General features: G+C 48.2%; 1 protein-coding gene across 1 annotated transcript in view; it reads left to right on the forward strand.

Annotated features, from left to right (window-relative positions):
- The first annotated feature begins 411 nt into the window (after positions 1-411).
- LOC106001327 (semaphorin-4D) overlaps positions 412-18091 on the forward strand; it is a 62880-nt gene continuing 45200 nt past the window's right edge. Inside the window, exon 1 of the mRNA XM_013036439.1 lies at positions 412-462. The gene's annotated coding sequence lies outside the window, so the exon portion shown is untranslated. The remainder of the gene's footprint in view (positions 463-18091) is intronic.

Raw genomic sequence — 18091 nt, forward strand, 5'->3', positions numbered from 1 at the left:
GTGACTTACCATTCTCTTAGTGATCTTGCAGAGTTTCAGGTGAACATTTTTTTTTTTTTTGTGGGTCATGGGGCTTGAACTCTGGGCTTGAGCGCTGTCCCTCAGCTCTTCAGCTCAAGGCTAGCACTCTACCACTTGAGCTACAGCGCCACTTCCGGTTTTCTGGTGGCTTATTGGAGATAAAAGTTTCACAGAATTTCCTGCCTGGGCTGGCTTTGAACCACGATCCTCAGATCTCAGCCTCCTGAGTAGCTAGGAATATGGGTGTGAGCTACTGGCGCCCGGCTCTGGTGAACATTTTTAGCACAAGAGTTTGTGTGGTTATTATAAAGGATCTGATGCCAAGTTGGTCCTGCTAATATGTATCCCCCTTTTTCTAACTGTTCCAGGCTCTACTAACACCAGAAAGTGGGAAGAAGCCTAGTCCTGATTGCTGAATTGGTTGACGACATGAGTCCTGAGGTAAGGGATGAAGCACAGCTGGGAGGGGTGCCTGCCTTTAGAACCCGCCCCTCAGGAGGTCTTATCAGTTGATATCTGCTCTCAGTCAGTCACTGCTAAGTCTGTTCTATGCGTGGCTTGTGAGGGGATTGGGCACCAAGAACTACAGTCTCAGAAAGTTCAGGCTTTTCTGCCCAGGGCAGTCATGGTCTGACTAGAGGACTTAGGACATGTGTCGATGTGGGTGGTGAGGGCTGCCATTGGGGCACTGCTGAGTGAAGCTCATTTGGGTAGTGAGTCCAGCACTGGTCAGCACTAGCTTTTCCAGGCAGGAGAGGAAAGGGCTGTCTGTAAGGTTGTATCCTTGTCTGGGATCCTCCAATGTTTCCACTGGAAACTGTGAGTTCAGGAACTCCTATTGTGTCTTGGAAAACACATGTCTTGTACCCTCAGGAATCACAAGGACTGGTGGTCCCTGCTTATCTTCTGTTTTACTGGTTCGTAGCCTCTGCCTGGCAGGGAAGACAGCCTCTCAGGCCAGGATAGAGGAGGCAAAGAGGAGTCTGGGGTGGCTGGCATCTTGTCCTGCCGTTTGTCCTTGAGATACAGTATGGAGGATGGCAGATGGCCTGTGCCGAAGGCTCAGGAACATTGGTGTGCATGAGCCCTGTCACACACAGGCATGTGGCAAGTGTGCCACTATGTCCTGGCAGCCCCCCTAGGAATTCTGGGTCTTTCCATTGCAAGTGAGAACACAGACCAAGTGATAAGGAGAGATTCCCACTACTTGTACAGGGGGGAGTCTCTGACCCCCTTTGCTACCTGCTCCTAACCATTGTGACCGGGTCTCCTACCATGCTGATGCTGCCTGGCCTCTGGCTGGCTTTTACTTCCAGTATGCCAGTATCTTCATCTATGAGCTTGGAAGGCAGTGCCACCTGGGCCTGCTAGGGGGATGTGTATGCAGGGCTCCCCTTTGCCCTCTCAGTCTTGAGGTTACTCACAGCCAGCTGGGGCATAGCCCTGCCACAGGTGAATGGGGTGGGTGGCCAGTAAAAGGGGGTGTGCTGATCTGCAGCTCCACCACTGGAGGGGCCAGCAGTCTTCAAGGGGCTGCAGGCTCTGTCCTCAGCCTTACACCTGTTATCAGTAAAAGTGGGGTGCAAGTTGTCTATGCTGTCCCCAGGCAGCAGAGGAAGGGACTGTGAGGCTTAGGCCTATCTGGGAAATTCTCACTTTTCTGGCTTGCCTAGGAGCTCAGGAAGGAGGGAGTCTTTCTTTGACTTAGTTGAGGTGAGACACCCACAGAAGCAGAAGCCTGGATTGATGGGGTCAAGTTGTGGAAACAAAAGGTAGGCTGGTCCCAGAGGTTTGGACTGAAAGTTTTTGCAGACATGTCTGTTTTAGATGAAGTTTGCAGCTGTGACTTATGTTGTAATATTCGGGACATTTAGGTCTCTGAGTCCTGTCCAAAAACACCCAGCTGTGCTGGCAGGTTGTTCTCATGGCCTCCAGCCCCACCATCTCCCACCCAGGGATGGATAGATTCTACTATTCTACTTGGGATCCTATTCTACTTGGGATCCTCCTGGCTTCTACTTTCAAGTCACAAATACAGTAAGCTCCCCACCCCCATCTGTGGTTTCACCTTGCACAGTTTTAGTTACCTATAAGCAACTAGAAAGAAAGAGTGTAATTAGATATCAAGAGAGAGAGAACACCATATTTCCATACTTATATCACAAAGTTGTATCTTGTATACAGTTGTATACTTGTGTCTTGTTACAGTTACTCTGATTTGTTGCTAGTCACTGATAATGTGTTACTGTGTCTAATTTCTGATATAGACTGTGTCTTACGTGTGTATGTACAGGTAAAAGCAGAGTATGGTCAGTATTATCTACTGTTCAGTACCCACGGAGACACTTGGAACTGTAGCTCACCTATGAAAGGCCATTTAGAGAGGAAATCCTTAGAAAGTTTAAGATATACATTCTAGAATGCTTCAGTGGAAGCAAAAAATACTTCCCAGGGACGTTTTCTAGTGTGAAGAAATAGTCCATACAGACAGTTTTGCATTTGGCAGGAACAAAGCAGGCATTGTCCTTCCATGTGTCCCCATGGGCCTCTCTGTGATGTTGCTCCTGGAACTTTAGCATGCAATTGAAGGGTGGCTCCACAGGAAGTTGGTGTGTCTACCCAGGGAAATAGTAGCTAAGTGGCTTGGGAACCTGGCCATCAAGATTGTTCTGGGGGTACTGGGTGACTGCAGGTCTACTAGTAGGTACCAAGAACTCAGTATATGAGGGCATGGGATACAGAGAGCTTGAAGGCTTCAGGATGGGGACAGACTTCACTTGGGCATTATTTTGGGGAACCAAGAGTGCCAGAACCTAAGGCTGGACCTTGCCTGTGATTTCTTCTCTTATACCTAGATTCTTCACCCCTGCTGTGCTTCTTTTGGAGTTGCTAAGGGCAGAAAGTGAAGTGCTTTGAATTTCGTTGCTGTTCAGCAGTGTGTATGCACACTGCCCTGCAGTTGGAGTATGCCCAGCCAGCTTCTAGAAGGTGTGCTTTATTTTTAGCTAGTGTTGAAAACACTCAGAGCCAGTTTGAGAGTCGGACAATAATGATTTTAATTAAATGACAACCAAATGGGAACTAATTACTTCTGTGCATTTCCCAAGGCCTGGGAAGGTCTCTCTGGTCCTGTTTGCAGTCCTTTGAGGCTGTTACCTGGAGAAAGATACTCAGGACCCTCCCTCTTTGGCATCTGGGATTCTATAGGTGCTGGTCTGAAAGCTCATGCATTCATTAGTATATATAAAAAAAAAGTAAGCAAATCTGAATGTTTGCCTGGGTGCTGGTAGCGCATGCCTATAATCCTAGCTACTCAACAGGCTGCGATTTGAGAATTACAGTTCAAAGCTAGCTTGGATAGAAAAATCCAAGATACTCCTGTCTCCAGTTAATCAGCAATAAGCCAGAAGTGGAGCTGTGGCTGAAGAGCCACCAGTCTTGAGCAAAACAGCTAAGGGAGGGTGTCCTGGCCCTGCGTCCATGCCCCAGTTTTTCTTTTTTTTTTTTTTTTGTAAATCAAAATGTTATTTGGTGTTCTGTAAGTCAAAAGTATAAAGTTTTAATTTGGTGCTGTGGGTTATTGCAGGAAGCCTGTAAAACATCCGGTCATGCAGTGGCTCTGGATGGTCAGGTTGCAAGCATAGATGCCCACACAGGCACAGAGTCCATTTTCAGTGGCTGGAAACTTCCCCACCTTCATTCAACACACTGGGCCTGAACCAGCTCCTTACAGCAGCAGCTATTCTTAGCTGGAGCTACTTATCTGTGTTTCAGATATTCACTTGCTAGTCCTTTAGCCAGACATGATAGCCAGCCTGGGGTGCCGAAAGTACGGCTGCTCAGAGTTCAGACTGGCCTCCAGTGTCAAATCTATAGCCTGCTGTGAAGGCTTAGCACCTTAAAGAGAAAATGCTGCACCTTTCATAATGCCTATATCAGTTTTGTGTGGAAGTGTTCTGTTTTGGGTAAATGAAACTAGAAATTTGTGTTGACTTCTGGAAAATTCTGCAGTCACTTGTGCCATTCACCTGGTGTATGCTGCGCAGTGTAGATCTACATTGCTCTGTCTGCCTGGGGTCTGACTTCCCCTCCATTCCAGGCTGGCTTTGGAGGTGCCTGAGGCTTGTCAGCCCCAGTGCCATTATTCTGTACTTTTGCAGGCAGTTAACAAAGCAAACTGCTGGGGCTCATCAGAGAATGGGGTTACCACACTGATGGCATTTCTTCCCAGGGCACTCTGCCTAGATGTGCCCTCAGAGTGCAACAACCCCTCAGCCACTTACTGCCCATCTGACTCTTGTTTTCTGTGAGTGTGCTCATTGGTTTGTGGCTGATTTTCCATGGCATGGTTCTGTCCTGAATGCATTGGCAATCACAGCTTGCATGTCATGTTTGTGATGAGCCTGGTGCTGTATTCTGTAACCCCCACCTTCCCTACCTCTGTACACTTGCTTTGGCAGCCTCTGGGGCCTGAGCAGAGGTACTCTGCCTGTGCAGCTGTGGGGCACCCAGTGGAGCCCTGGGAAAAGACCCCAGGCGGTCCCACATCTGGCTGGGCTATTAATATCCCACAAAGGGTCCATTTTTCCTTGCAGAGTGGGCATGTGGTGATGCTGTGATGCGCACAAGGGGAGCCTATGAAATGAGCCTTTCAGTGAGAGCCCGGCATGTTCCTATTCATGTGCTCAGGCCTCATGGTTTCCCGCCTGTAGTTCTGCAGCTTGTGGATGGTGGCTCTGGAGCCCAGGAAGAGCTCCAGCTCTCAGGAGACCATCTGGAGATCAACAGGTTATCTTCAGCCCATCAAGCTAGGAAAGCAGGGCACTCTTCAGTAGAGAAGCAAGCATTAAAAGATACCAAGATAGGTGTGAGTGGATTATAAGGTGACAGGTACCCAGGAGAGAAAAGTGGCAATGGGGCAGGACACAGTTTTAGAAGGGGAAGCTGAGAGCTGGGCTAGAGCCAGATGGTGATTGATAACCTGTGGATGAGGAGCCGTATTCCCCACACAGGAAGAAGCCAACACTAAGGTCCTAAGGCAGATGGGAGTAAGAACAGGGTTTTTCAGGGGGCACTGCAGGCAGGGGCAGTAACCCGAGGCATAGTTGGGGTAAGGGACATGGGCAAGAAGAGATAGAGTAGCCAGTGAGCTTGTCAGTGCTGTGGGTGCTGAGGTGGGGCTGAGGAGAGAGGGTTTGTAGCAGGTGTAGGGTCCTTGAGTTTTGCCTGGGCAGTTGGAAAGATGGGGGTCTGCCTGGGTTCTGCAGGAGGCATCCAACTTTGGGGAGGTGAGATCTGGTGTTTGGGGCTAGTGAAGCAGAAGATTCTTCTTCAGTGGGAGGGAACTCCTGGGTGCCTAGGCTGGTGTACAGGGGAACGATGTCAGGACTAGTCAGGGTTGAGGACTCCTGTATAGGGCCTCCTTCATCCGTACCTTGGACATCAGTTTGTGCCAGCTCCTTTTTCATGTTGGCCTGTTGAAAGCTCTTAGGCGTCTCCATCACAGACAATGAATGATGTGTATGTACAGAAGTAGAAGGGTTTGGTTCAGAGTGGCAGCCCGAGGTAGAGATGAGGGGCTAGGGGATACTTGCCCATGTCCAGAGAAGGCTTTAGGGTATCTGAGCCATGTCCCATCTTGTTTCTTGCAGTCTTGTGTTGCAGGGTGCTAGTTGAGCTATGTCAGTCCACTGAGCTGGCTGCTGTGAGGATGGAGAGTTGTGTGTGGGCCACCCATTGCCAGCCGTAGTTGGACATCAGAACTGGGTGTGGTGAAAGTGTGAGGGCTGCCAGGTGGGCTTAGATGAGGTGCTTGGCCCAGGCACCTTCATTCTGCCATCCCTGTGTTCCCCCATCTTGTTCCTCCCAAGGGTCCTGGATGGTCTGCCTTGACCAGGTCAGAGAGAGTGTTCATTGGTATATGAGCCCAAAGCCCTGAAAACATCGCAGGAATCCCCCTGCCTGTTTGCTCCTGTGTAAGCCAGAGACATTTGTCAGCATACCCCACTCAAAGGCATTCACTCCGCCTTAGGGTTTTGCTTCTGTCCTTATGACAGGCTGAGTTCTAATCCTACGACACTGTGAAGGTGGGCTTGTATAAACAGGGTCTCTCAGATATAAGTAAGCATCTTGAGATGAGATCGTTCTGGATTAGCTGGTGCCTGAAGTCATGAGTGCTTTGTTGCTGGGGGGAAGGGGGCAGAGGAGGTGAGACATGGAGAAAGTGTGCAGAAGTAGAGGCTGAAGCAGTGGCTGTGAGGCTGGGTTATATTGTCCATCTGTCTGGGCCATGGAGTTCTCTGACGTGTGGTTAGCCATTTCTCTGGGGGTTTCTTGGAAGAGATGAGTATTTGAATTAATGGACTGAGTAAGGCAGGTGGCCTTCCTGATGTTAGTAAGCCTTACCTGGTCCATGCTAGGTCTGAACAGGACCTAATTGTGCTCCCATATGGGGCCTGCCCATCTCAGGTAGCACAGGAAGCTTTTGGGGATGACTTCTTGGGAATGAACAGACCCCAGGAGCCATGAAGCCATGGCAAGAGCCCCAAATGGGATTCTCTAGGCACCTTCAGAGGGCCTAGGTTTTGCTGGTACCTTGACTTTTGTTTAGTGACACTAACTCTAGCTTTATTGCCTCTAGAATTGTGAAAGAATGAATTCCTGTGCAGTTTGTAGTCATTGGATAGAGCTATTTCAGAAAAACAGTCAAGATAAACAGCACTACTGTAAATACCCTGACCACACCTCAGACCTGTCATCTGTGGCTTGGACCGCCGGGTCTGGTTTAGCCGGGTCACAGTCTATGTCTCTTTACTTTGGTAGATCTTGCCAGGTTTGTTTCTGAAGAGATCTAACAGTTGATCTTCATGGAGGGCTCTGCCCCCAGTATCCTCCCTCAGCCGTGGCAGTTACTGTCTCTTCCTTAGTCTGTAAGCAGAATGATTGCCTTGCTGCACTGATTGGTGCTCTTGAGACATTGGTGTTCCTGGTGTTTTTGCTCCACATTCTCCCTCCAGTGTTTGGGCCCTTCTCTGCCATGTTTTAGGGCAGGGGCATTCATCCCTCTTGTCCAACCACCCTCAGGGGCTGTGTTGTCATAGATACTAAGGCTTGGCCTCACTTCTATTGTGCAAACATTATTCTCAGTTCTACCATTTGTCAGCAAGATGAAGCTACTCTGTGGTTCAATAAGCCTTTGTTTTCATTTAAGGCTATAGGTACTAGTGTTACATGACTGCCCTTTGATTTTTATAGTTTTATAGTTCTGTGTGTTTGAATTCAACTTTTGATTGTGTCTATAATGCTTCTTTATAATAACATGAATTAAAGTGCTCACTGCTGGGCTGAAGCTTAGTGGTACAGTACTTATCTAGCATGTACATGGTCCTGGGTTCCAACCCCAGCACTGCTCTAAAAAAAAAAAATGTCAAAGTAGGGAGAGTCCAATCCCATATGCATCCAGTGGGCCCACACTACTGAGTCATCTGTCCTTAGACCCATGGATGGAACTTAACACTGTGGTTTGTTATATTCGCATGTCATCTGGGTTCTGTTTGGAGAGTCTCTACCCATTCCACAGGCTGCCTTTTCACATGTCTGAGTCACCTTGGTGGCAGTCTTACAGGGGGTTGACAGCTGCTGAAGGAATCCCCCTTGCTGTGCTGTGCATTTGTGGGGTGGTGCCATCTTCACACAGTGACTAGAGGAGACCTCTGTGTACATGAAAAACCCGTGTTCCTCCAATTGCAGACAGAGGGGCAGAGGGTGAACCAGAGGAGCTGTGCTGAAGTGGGCCTCCAGGGAGGAGGCTGCAGAGGTGGAGAAGGGAGCCGTGGGAAAAGCGGAAGTACTCACATGTGCGCAGAAGTACCCGTGTCACGGGTAGTGAAACAAGTGGAGTGAGTGGCCCAGGAGGTAGGTCACTACCAGGGAAGCCAGTCTGTGGAGGAAGTACAGAGAACCGGTGACCGCTATGTGGGACGCCTACACTCAGCGATCCTGCCTAGGCTAGGTGGTGACTTGTGTGGAGTGCAGTATGTACACCTGCAGGGGGCATGAGGTCACATGTCCTCATGGTGGGGTGTCTGTGTCACTGCCACTAGCACAGGTGTCTGATCCTGGGTTGCCTGGTCCTGGTCTACCTCGGGACATTGCACCCTTCTGTTGGCTGATGCTCCATGGTCTCCAAAAGTTTCCTGTGCTGCCTGAGATGCAGGCCTCACCATATGGGAGCATAGTCAGATCAGAGCTGCTTTTGCCCCTGTGTGACTCTGGCCCTGCCCCAGCTTTAGGTCTAGAGGTAGGAGTTTTAGGTATCTGACCCCACACAGGACTAACAGCTGGGACCAAAGGAGGTTGTGCTTCAACCATTGCTTCAGAAGTGAGTGAACCAGTGCCATCTAGCTGCTTCCCTGCCTTGGGCAGCTCCTCCTTAGGTGGTAGCTCCTGGCTCATCCTGTTTCATGGGTGGCAGTTACAGGTGGATGAGTCCTGATGCACTTCACAAGGAGAGACCATTGTCTCTGAGATACCTGCTGGTTCCTCAGGAACAACTGGTCTGTGCCGTCTGCCGTGAGGTCAGCAAGAGACTTGTAGCTAGTCTGAGGCCCATGGGAAGGTGGACAGAGTGGCCAGGCTTATGGATGGAAGCCTGGATTCATGGGCATGGGATGTTTTACTTAAATTCTCCTTTCAGGTGCCCCACAGCCTATGGTGCACAGGTGTCTATTCTTCTCCAGGGTTCCTATGCTCTGGGTTCCTTCCATCTGACAGTTGGGTGGCCATATTCCTGTTGTCACCCAGCAAGTCTCATTGTGACACCATGAAGTCTTTCAGGGTGCCGTGTGGGGTGGGATAAGGCCTCCTTACAGGTGGGCCAAGAGGGCTGTGAGTCATATCCTGGGGGAGAAGTGGTATCCTCCAGGTACGGCTGAGTGTCATGTCAGGAAGAGGTCACGCTGGTGAGGGTAGAGGTACTGTACCCACTGGCTGTGGGAAATGGTCCTTGTGGCCATTGTGTGTGGTTCCAGACCCAGTGCAGAGGGTCTGGGCTTTTCAGTCAAATCACTGGGTCCTGTGTTTGCTCACCAGGGAAGGGCAAACATGACTGAAAGATGGCTTTCTAGGATGGATGCAGGGGTGAGCCCGCCAGAACCTCTGCTCTGCCTTTTCCTTCCTTTTACGTTTGGTTTAGTCGCTGTATGCTAGGGCAGATTCTCCCTCAGCTGGGAGAGAATCTCCTGGGTAATAGTGTGATGTTTTTCTAGACTTACCTTGAACAGCAGGTGGGGGAGGCAGACCTCTCCTTGATGCATGCCTTGCTTTTGTGTACAGTACAAAAAGGCCAAATCAGCCTTGCTTTGCCTCCCTCTTTACTGTTGATTTTGCCACTGCCTAGTCTTCTCTTAGTTCTTCTCCTGTTCCTGCGACTTAAGGAACAAGGTCCATGCTGTCCTTGCACAGCTGGAGACTCCTGGAGACCTACCAGCTTGTAGAGACTGGGAGCTTCTAGAACTCTTCAATCAGAGGATCAGCAGGGCAGGGTTGGGGGCTTCGGCAGCTCCTACAGCCTTCACGGCAGCCTTTTCCATTCTTACTGTGGCACATCAGGGCAGTCTAGTGTCCTGGGTCTGGTGTCCTGGGCCCTTACGTAGGGAAGGAAATGCAGTCCCAGTTCACTATTTACCCAGGGTTGGGAGGGGTCAGTAACGTTCTGAGCTCCAGGCTTAACTGGGTAGTCTACACACCTATGCTTTGTACAAGAGGCTGACAGGTTAAGTAACAGGGCCTCATACTGCGTTACATAACAGAGATTTAAATGCAGGTAGGGGAGGGACCCATGAAGGAGAATCATTGCCTGCTCAGCTGCTGTGATCTGGCCATCTCCAGGAAGGGCAGGCAGATAGATGTACATCCTCTCTCCTCTTCAGTCTTTTGTTCACCATGCTGAAATCCCTTTTTATGTCAGAGCTCAGGAGTGAATTTAATGGGATTTAGTCTGAGAGCAAAGTGGTTGCATTGGTGTTGAGGGCTGGACTAACAAGAAGAGAATTGGGGACAAAGCAGTCCCAGTCCCAGGGGGGTTGATGGAGGTTAAGTGCTTGGGATCCTGGAGCTTCAAGGCAGACCTCTAGGGCAGAGTCTCTTTGCCTGCTGTCTGACTGTTGGCAGCAGTTAACCATCTGGCCGGAAGGAAAGCCTTACCCAGCGGGGTCCTGCATGTGTGTGGAGGGGAAGTCAAGGGCTGTTGATGAGGCTGGTTTGGTTTTAAGGCAGAGCTCTTGGGTATGGTGGCAGTTGGGATTCTGTTGGTCTATGTTCATGAGGTAAGGGTATGCTGGGTAGGTTAATCAGGAGTGTGAAGCCGGCCAGCAGCTTGTGCTGAGGAAGCAGCTTGCCCAGGGAGGTGGTTGTTATTCTTAGATGGCTTCACTGCCCTGAGCGACTAAGGAAGCAGGCTGCAGTTAAGTGAGACAAGTTTCAGGAGCTCATAGCAAAGCTATTTGCTTAGTCTTCTTAAGCAATCATTTGTGAGAATAATCAAGTCGATGTATACTTATGGATAATGCTGACTTCTGGTTCCGGTTACCACTCAGAGCTGCCTTTTGCCGTCTGACCAGTCCAACTTAACACTGTGGTTCCCTACCAAGGATTGAACACAGCATGTGACCCCATGCATGCAGACTTGCTTATGTGTGTGGGTGTCTCACCGCAGAGGTAACTTCTATAAGGGAAGGTCCAGCCCACTTTTCTCTGCTCATGTTTGGCACTGTGCCTGGCAGTAGCAGGTATTTAGGAAATATCTGCAGATGGATGGGAATAACATTTGTGCTAAGTGTCAAGGGATTTGGCCTTCTTTTTTCCAGCTCAGGGAATGCTTTCCCCAGAAAGTCTGGCTGCTTTGCAAGCCAAGTGCCAGGACTGGGAGGGGTCAAGATTGAAGAAAAATAGGGAATGTGGTGGGCAATGAGGCAGTGACCTGCATTATTTTGAGCAAAGGCAGCAGAGAGCCATGGAAGAGTTTCTGCCAACACATTGGAACGGATTTCAATTTTAGACACTTATGTCGCTGCACCGCGGAAGACTTGGTTGAAGTAGAGGTGGAAAGAAGGATGCAGAAGGTAGTAAGGAATGCAGGGGAAGGTGGTGTGGACACTGCCTGCCATCCAGGAGCACAGAGAGAATAACAGCTTTCTGGGGTCTTTTTGCTTTACTCAGATAGAAATCATGAACATGCAAGTAGTAGCTCCTCTAGTGCTGGCAGATCTGGACTCTTGAGTGCTGAAGGCATAGAGCATTGGCTGACAGACTAGAGACTTACAGTTCCCTGTTCTGAGAACTACTGGTTCTAGAGACCAGGGACTTAGGGCTTAGTCACTCAGGTTGGAGGCTTATTGCTCTGGGCTTTGCCAGTGTCTGTGTACTCGGCAGTCAATGTAATCTTCCTCTTCAGTTCTCACATTTTGAGTGTCAGGACCTAGTGCTCCTAACAGCTATCCAAGTCACAGCTTTCCAATCTTGGGTGATGGCATTTGGGACTTGACAGTGTCCTAGAAGTTTTGCAGAGACCAGGGCCTGTAGTCCTGCATTTTCAGGTCTTCACAGCCTTCTCTATACCTCCATGTTGTCTCTGCCTTTGAAACTCTGAAACTATAGTCACTGCAGCTGCCACTACAGCTGGTGTTGTTACTTCTCCTCTATCTCTTCTTCATTCTACTAACTCAGCCTCGTCTACTTAGGATAAAATAAAAAGTAGAAGCCAGGCACTGGTGGCTAGCTACACAGGAGGCTAAGATCAGAGGATCAAGGTTTGAAGCCAGCCTGGAAATTTCATGAGACTCATCTCCAATTAACTGCACCAACCAACCAACATTCACCACCAACCAACAAACAAGAAAAACAAGCCAGAAATGGAGCTGTGGCTCAAGTAGTAGAGCACTGGCCTTGAGCAAAAAAGCTCAGGGACAGTGCCTAGGTAGGCCCTGAGTTCAAGCCCCAGACCAGTGCCAAATAAATAAATAAATAAATGTAAAAAGTCGGCAGAGAAAAGATTATTTAGAAGAAGACTTTTGGACTTAGCGTCACATTACCAGAGGAAGTGGGAAGCACTAAAAGAGTAGTGTTTCCTGGAAAAGTGAGCTGAACAACTTGGTTATATAGCCAGAGGGGAGTGTGGTAAGGGTATGTGTACCGATCATGAAAGAGTTTTATACAAATGAAGGTCTATATTTGTAGCAACCTCAGGCCTTTTGCTGGGCTATGAGGGGAAGTGATCTCCCTTGCCCCAACCTGAGTGAGAATAGCTCTATCCAGAGTTCACTAAGGTTGTATTTTGCATAGAGTGCTTCTTTACATCTTGTTCAGGCTGTGCAGAGTGGTTGTGACTGGAACATGTCTTCAGCCATGATTGTGATCCTCTATAGTTATAAAGTATCCAGACCAGCCAGACTGAGTGTACTACTGAGTGTAACCCAGCCAGCTGCCAGTGAAGGGACTGCTTGGCTGATGGTTCCTGGCTCACAGCTGCTGGGCATAAGGGAAAAGTCTGTCAAATGGCCAACTCTTGACAGATTTAATCATTGACAGAAAGCATTAAAGAGTGTTTACAATTAAAGTATAATTAAAGCTCAACATAATACTAAAAATTCTAAAAGCATTTGACAGCTTGTAATATTTAACAATGCTTTACCCTGGCACTAGAGAGAGGTGAATCTTTGTGTCATTATGACCATGACCTGGTCTGAGACGTGAAACTCTTACATGATTGTAGTTTGTTCTGGGTGGCACAGGTGTAGAGGTGCCACAATCTGAGTGGCTCTCTGAACATGGTGATTCTAAAGGAGAATGCATATCCACTGGTCATGGCCTTTATTCCATATGTCCTGTTCTTGGTGAGCTAGCTGGGCTCTGATGTTCTTCAGCTGTCTCTCCTGCAGCTTATATGTGCACTTTGCAGATCTCAGTAAGGTATCCAAGGGCTGTGCACAGGTGCAGAATTACAATGTGACATTTTCTTAGGTTAATAGAGTGAATAAATGTTTATAATTGATGCTGGAATATGGTGAGCTTGATTGTCAGCCAGCTGATTTTTCACTCAGCCAAACCATGGGTAGTGAATTGTTTAACAGCCTTTCTTTCGTTTTCTTTTCTTTTTAAATCTAGAGAACACACAGTACTTTTAAATAGATTTGAAAAACAAACACTTGCTTTTTATCATGAAAGAATTGACAATTTGTTCTCTGGGATATGGGTTGGTCATGATGATATCTGGAGTGCCCATTTGTTAAGCTAGTTCTTTTTAACCAAGGGAAATTGAACTTTGTGTCACATTATATATGTGGATGGTGCATATTGGTGTTCGAAACTATTACCCTTTTTTGACCAGTTAGAAAGATATATATATATATATATATATATACACACACACACACACACACACATATATATATATATGTTTTACTTTATTATTATTATTATTTGGTCAGTCAAGGGGCCTGAACTCTGGACCCAGGTGCTGTCCCTCAGCTCTTCAGCTCAAGGCTAGCGCTCTACCACTTGAGCCACAGCACCACTTCCGGCTTTTTTTTTCTGCTTATGTGGTGCTGAGGAATCGAACCCAGGTCTCATGCTTGCAAGGCAAGCACTCTACCACCGAGCCACCTTCCCAGCCCCTTATTTTTATTTTTCTGGTGTTAAATCTCTAATGACAGAAGAGATACATTGTCTCATGTATAGTGTTTCTCTTAACATTAGTGTTGTCTCTGCTTGGTCTCAGGCGCCTGGGTCATCCCTCTGTTCAGAGTTGTACCCTGCACAGCCTTTGTACCTCTGCTGCATAGAGTGGCTAAGGGCCTGGCCCAGGGCTTCACAGGAGCCAGTGGGATCCCAACATGTCTGCCTTTGGGATGTGTCTACAGTCTGTGCTCCAGTGACTCCAATGTGGAATGAGCTGAGAGGCGGGAGCAGCTCTCTTTTCCTACCCCTTGGAGCCCCCAGGTGCTTTGTGAAGCTATGGCCTTATGTGCCATTGCTTGGTAGGCACTGCCTGGTGGACAGTGGTCGGTATGGCTTGGGTGCCGGGCTAAGTGTCCTCCTTCCCTGGGTCTGACTCTCTAGCCTCCAAGGCAGCCTTTCTCCTTCCTCAGCCCCAGCCTGCCCTGCCCCACACTCTTGAATTGGTCCGCTTGGGAAAACAATCAGGGCCCACATCACCGAACAGCTCTGCTATTTACAGGGTAGAGAATGGAGACAGGCTTGTTCCATGACCTGCGGGGAAAACTCACCACAGGGCCTTGTTCCACTGCTGAAGGGTGCCTTGTTGTGGCCACAGTGGATCCAGCTGCCTGTGGCATATCCCCCACACCCTATCCTGGGTGTACCCGGACTGATAACACAGCCCTTGGACCCCCGTGGTCAGGACAGTTGTCCTAGGAAACCTTCCAGGAAACAAACCCTGAGCACTTGCTCTTCAGGCAGCCAGGGACCACTTGCCAGAGCAGGACAGGAGCCCGGCCTGGAAAGGTGAGCAGCTTGGGCAGGTGGGTGGACAGGCAGTGGGGCTGGCTGTTTCTCTAGTCTGTAAGGTGGTCTGGTTACCATTTCTTCCCACAAGGGCTCTGTTAGGAGCCTTTTTCTAAGGGGGCCAGAGCTGGATTCCCACCACCTATCCCGTTGAGCACCTGATGATTCACCCAGGTGCTTGACTTTGAAGGTAGGGGGTCTGGTTTAGCTGTAGACTCTAGGGTAACAACCCTGTGTTCCTTCATCACAGGGCTGACACTGAATGCATCTACTGTAACATTATCCCACCAGCTTTATTGTTTGAGTTCATTTGTCTCTTGGATTTCTGTTTCATGTGTGTTCTGTAGGGAAGAGAAGGTGTCCCTAAGTGTGGTGACTTGTGGACATAAACCTGGCAGAGGCGTGCCCAGCTCAGTAGTCCGGGGGCTGGGACTGCTGTGCTGGTGGAATCTTAGGCTCCAGTGTAGGATCTTCAGTGCTGAGGTGACCCCAAGGGTGGCAGGAAGCAAGAGTAAGTGGAGGTATTTCAGGCACCCTCTTGTTGATGACTCATTCATGAAAGTGAGAACTGAGGGTTGCAAAATCCTTAGGAAAGGCAATAGGGGACAGAAGGGAGGGGCTAGAAACAAACTTGGGCCTGCCCTGGAAACTGCTGGAAAGAAACCTGGGAGCCTAGAAGAAAGCTGGGAACTGCTGGGGCCCAAAATTTACATAGGAATGGTGTCTCTCAATGGGGAGCTGTAATCCCTCCAAAATTGGGATCAGATTTGCATCTGAATGACTCTTTAGTCCGGATTCCCTTGGAATGTGCGGCCCGGAGTAATTCCCCGGTGCCATCTGGGGCCCGGTGCTTTTTACTCAGCCTGCATTTTTGACATCTCAGGACCCCCTCCTCCTCTACTGACTTTCATGCTGTGCCCAGCTCCACAGGACCTCCAGAAGCTGAGATTATCTGTACCTACTCTGCTCTCCCTTGGAGCGCACTGCCCCAGTTCTCCAGGGAACCAGGAGAACTGGGAGTATTTAGGAGACCAACTGTTCAGGTTTGATGTGAACTTTTTGGTTATTAAAAAAAATGTACTCTCAGTTCATAGCATGAAGGATTCCACCTTAGTTAAAGTGACTTTTCTAGGAAAAAAAAAACAAACAAGCCAGGAGTTATGCCCACACTGAGTTGGCAGGTGCCAGCCTGGCTGCCTTCCTGTCACTTTCCCTGACTGGGCCCCAGAGACTTGAGATCGAACTGCTTACCGTAGCATTAGTCCAGGGTCTGCTGGAGAATGAATAATGGCCTCACTCCTGAAGCTGTCTTGTGTTAGGTAACAGGGGTGGGGCTTTGCACAGGTGATTAAGTTCAGGACTTGAGATGGGGAGATGATCTTGAATAACTCAGGGGTCCTTAAATATAATTACTAGAATCCTGTCACTGGACGGAGGTGAAGTTTAGTGAAGCTCTCCTTTAAATACAGGAACTCTTTACTTAGGGTTCTTGACTTTGATCACAGAATAAGAATTTCCTCACAAGTCACAATGGTAGGAAACTTGGCAGAGCTTTATTGAGTAAGTGAACAAGCAGGCAAGCAGATAAACAGACAAAAAAAAAGGAGACAAACAGAAGGGTAGGGACGCACTCTAGCAGAGTATGGGTGCTCTCATGGGGAGATAGAGACATAGACACAGACAGACAGACAGACACACACACACACACACACACAAGGAGACACCTAGAGAGACACCCAGCTCCTTGGGCTGTTGGGGGTATTTAAAGGATAAAGACAGGAGTCTGGTTTCAAAGTTAGGTGCTCTAACCACACCTGGTGTTATTCTCTGCATTTCTAGGTAAGAATGCATCTTGCCATAAAACAGATCTGTACCCTTGAAACAAGGATGCCCTGCTATGTGCATTTTGGGGAATCCTGTCAGCCAGTTGTTAATCCTTGGGTGAGAAATGCGTCCCTCAAGGAAGAATGCATGCAGTTGTCTCTCTTTGAAAGATAGCATTTCTGTTTCTAAGTACCATATTTCTTTTTTTTTTTTTTGTTTGTCGGTCGTAGGGCTTGAACTCTGAGCCTGGGCGCTGTCCCTCAGCTCGTCAGCTCAAGGCTAGCACTCTACCACTTGAGCCACAGAGCCATTTCTGGTTTTCGGGTGGTTTATGGGAGATAAGAGTTTCACGGCTTTTCTTGCTCAGACTGGCTTTGAACCGTGATCCTCAGATCTCAGCCTCCTGAGTATCTAGGATTACAGGTGTGAGCCATCGGTGCCCGGCTCTAAATACCATATTTCTGAGTTGCCTACACCAGGCCTCATTTTCCTTAAGTTATCCTCCTTCATTTCCCCTAAGATGACTTTGGTTCTCTTAATCTTAAGGGAAGTACATGAAAGAATATCTCCTGTATTTGCTGTAACCTGACCATTCCTCATTTTCCCTTTATCCACCTGCTTCATTTCCCCTAAAATAACTTTGTTCCCTTAATCTTACAGAAAATATATGAAGGAATATCTCCTGTATTTGCTGTTAGCTGACCCATTTTTTCCTAGCCTATCTGGCTCCAGTCCTATGGAAGGATGGAAAGGCAGAGAGGAGATTCAGTACTGTTAATCAATTGTTAACAAATTATAGGTAACCTCTATCTCATTGATCTCCTTGTTTTAATTGGAAATAAAAAGGATTTTTCTAACAAAGACTCCTTTTGCCACAGTTCAAAGCCATCCCAGGCACAAAGAATCCCTCTAAAACTCCATCTCCTAGCTAATCAGCATAGAACCAGGCTGGAGTCATGGCTCGAAACTCACCTCTAAGTATCCAGACTAAGGCTGGAAGTGGTGCTGTGGCTCAAGTGAGTAGAAGTGCTCAGGGACAGTGTCCAGGCCTTGAATCCAAACCCAGTAAATGCCAACTGGGACAAGCTATCCTAGCAATGGACACTGAGATACCCACCAGGACAAAGTCAATCCTGACAATGGAAAACCATGGAGAGGAGTAAGAGGAGATGACATCCTAAATGGAGTCACTTTATGCTCGCCGTTTCAAAATTAATCAGAGCTGGGAGATCAAGAGAAATAGTTGTTTGCCCACCTAATATCCATACCTGTCTACCTTCTAACTGGACAGAAAGTTAACAGTCTTAGCTTTGTTACCTGACTGGTACTCCCAACCAGTCCATTCTGCTCTCCCCTACCCAGTTACCCAAAAGACCCTGCTGCTACCTAGATATTGGAGGCTGCCATGTGCTCTCTCTGGGAGAAATATGGCTCCTCTAAGAAACCTTGTAATAATCTTTCTCCTGTGCATGTGTGCCTCCATGTGGTCCCCTGGGATGGATGTGACAGATCTTTTCAAGTACGTCTCTTGGAAGGGAGGAGAGACTCTGTCTCAACTAGTTTAGTTCCAATTGTAAGTAAATTCAACTAACAAAAGTCAGATTCACAGAGGGAAAGGAAGGCAGGTTTTAATATTTGCACGTGTTGGTACTTAACAGAACTGAAATGAGAATCTAAAGAGCAGTTAAAGTCAAGCTGATGTCTTGTCTAACAAAAAGTAATACAT

The sequence above is a fragment of the Dipodomys ordii genome, unplaced genomic scaffold, assembly GCF_000151885.1.
Source record: "Dipodomys ordii isolate 6190 unplaced genomic scaffold, Dord_2.0 Scaffold286, whole genome shotgun sequence".
In the NCBI taxonomy this organism is placed as follows: domain Eukaryota; kingdom Metazoa; phylum Chordata; class Mammalia; order Rodentia; family Heteromyidae; genus Dipodomys; species Dipodomys ordii.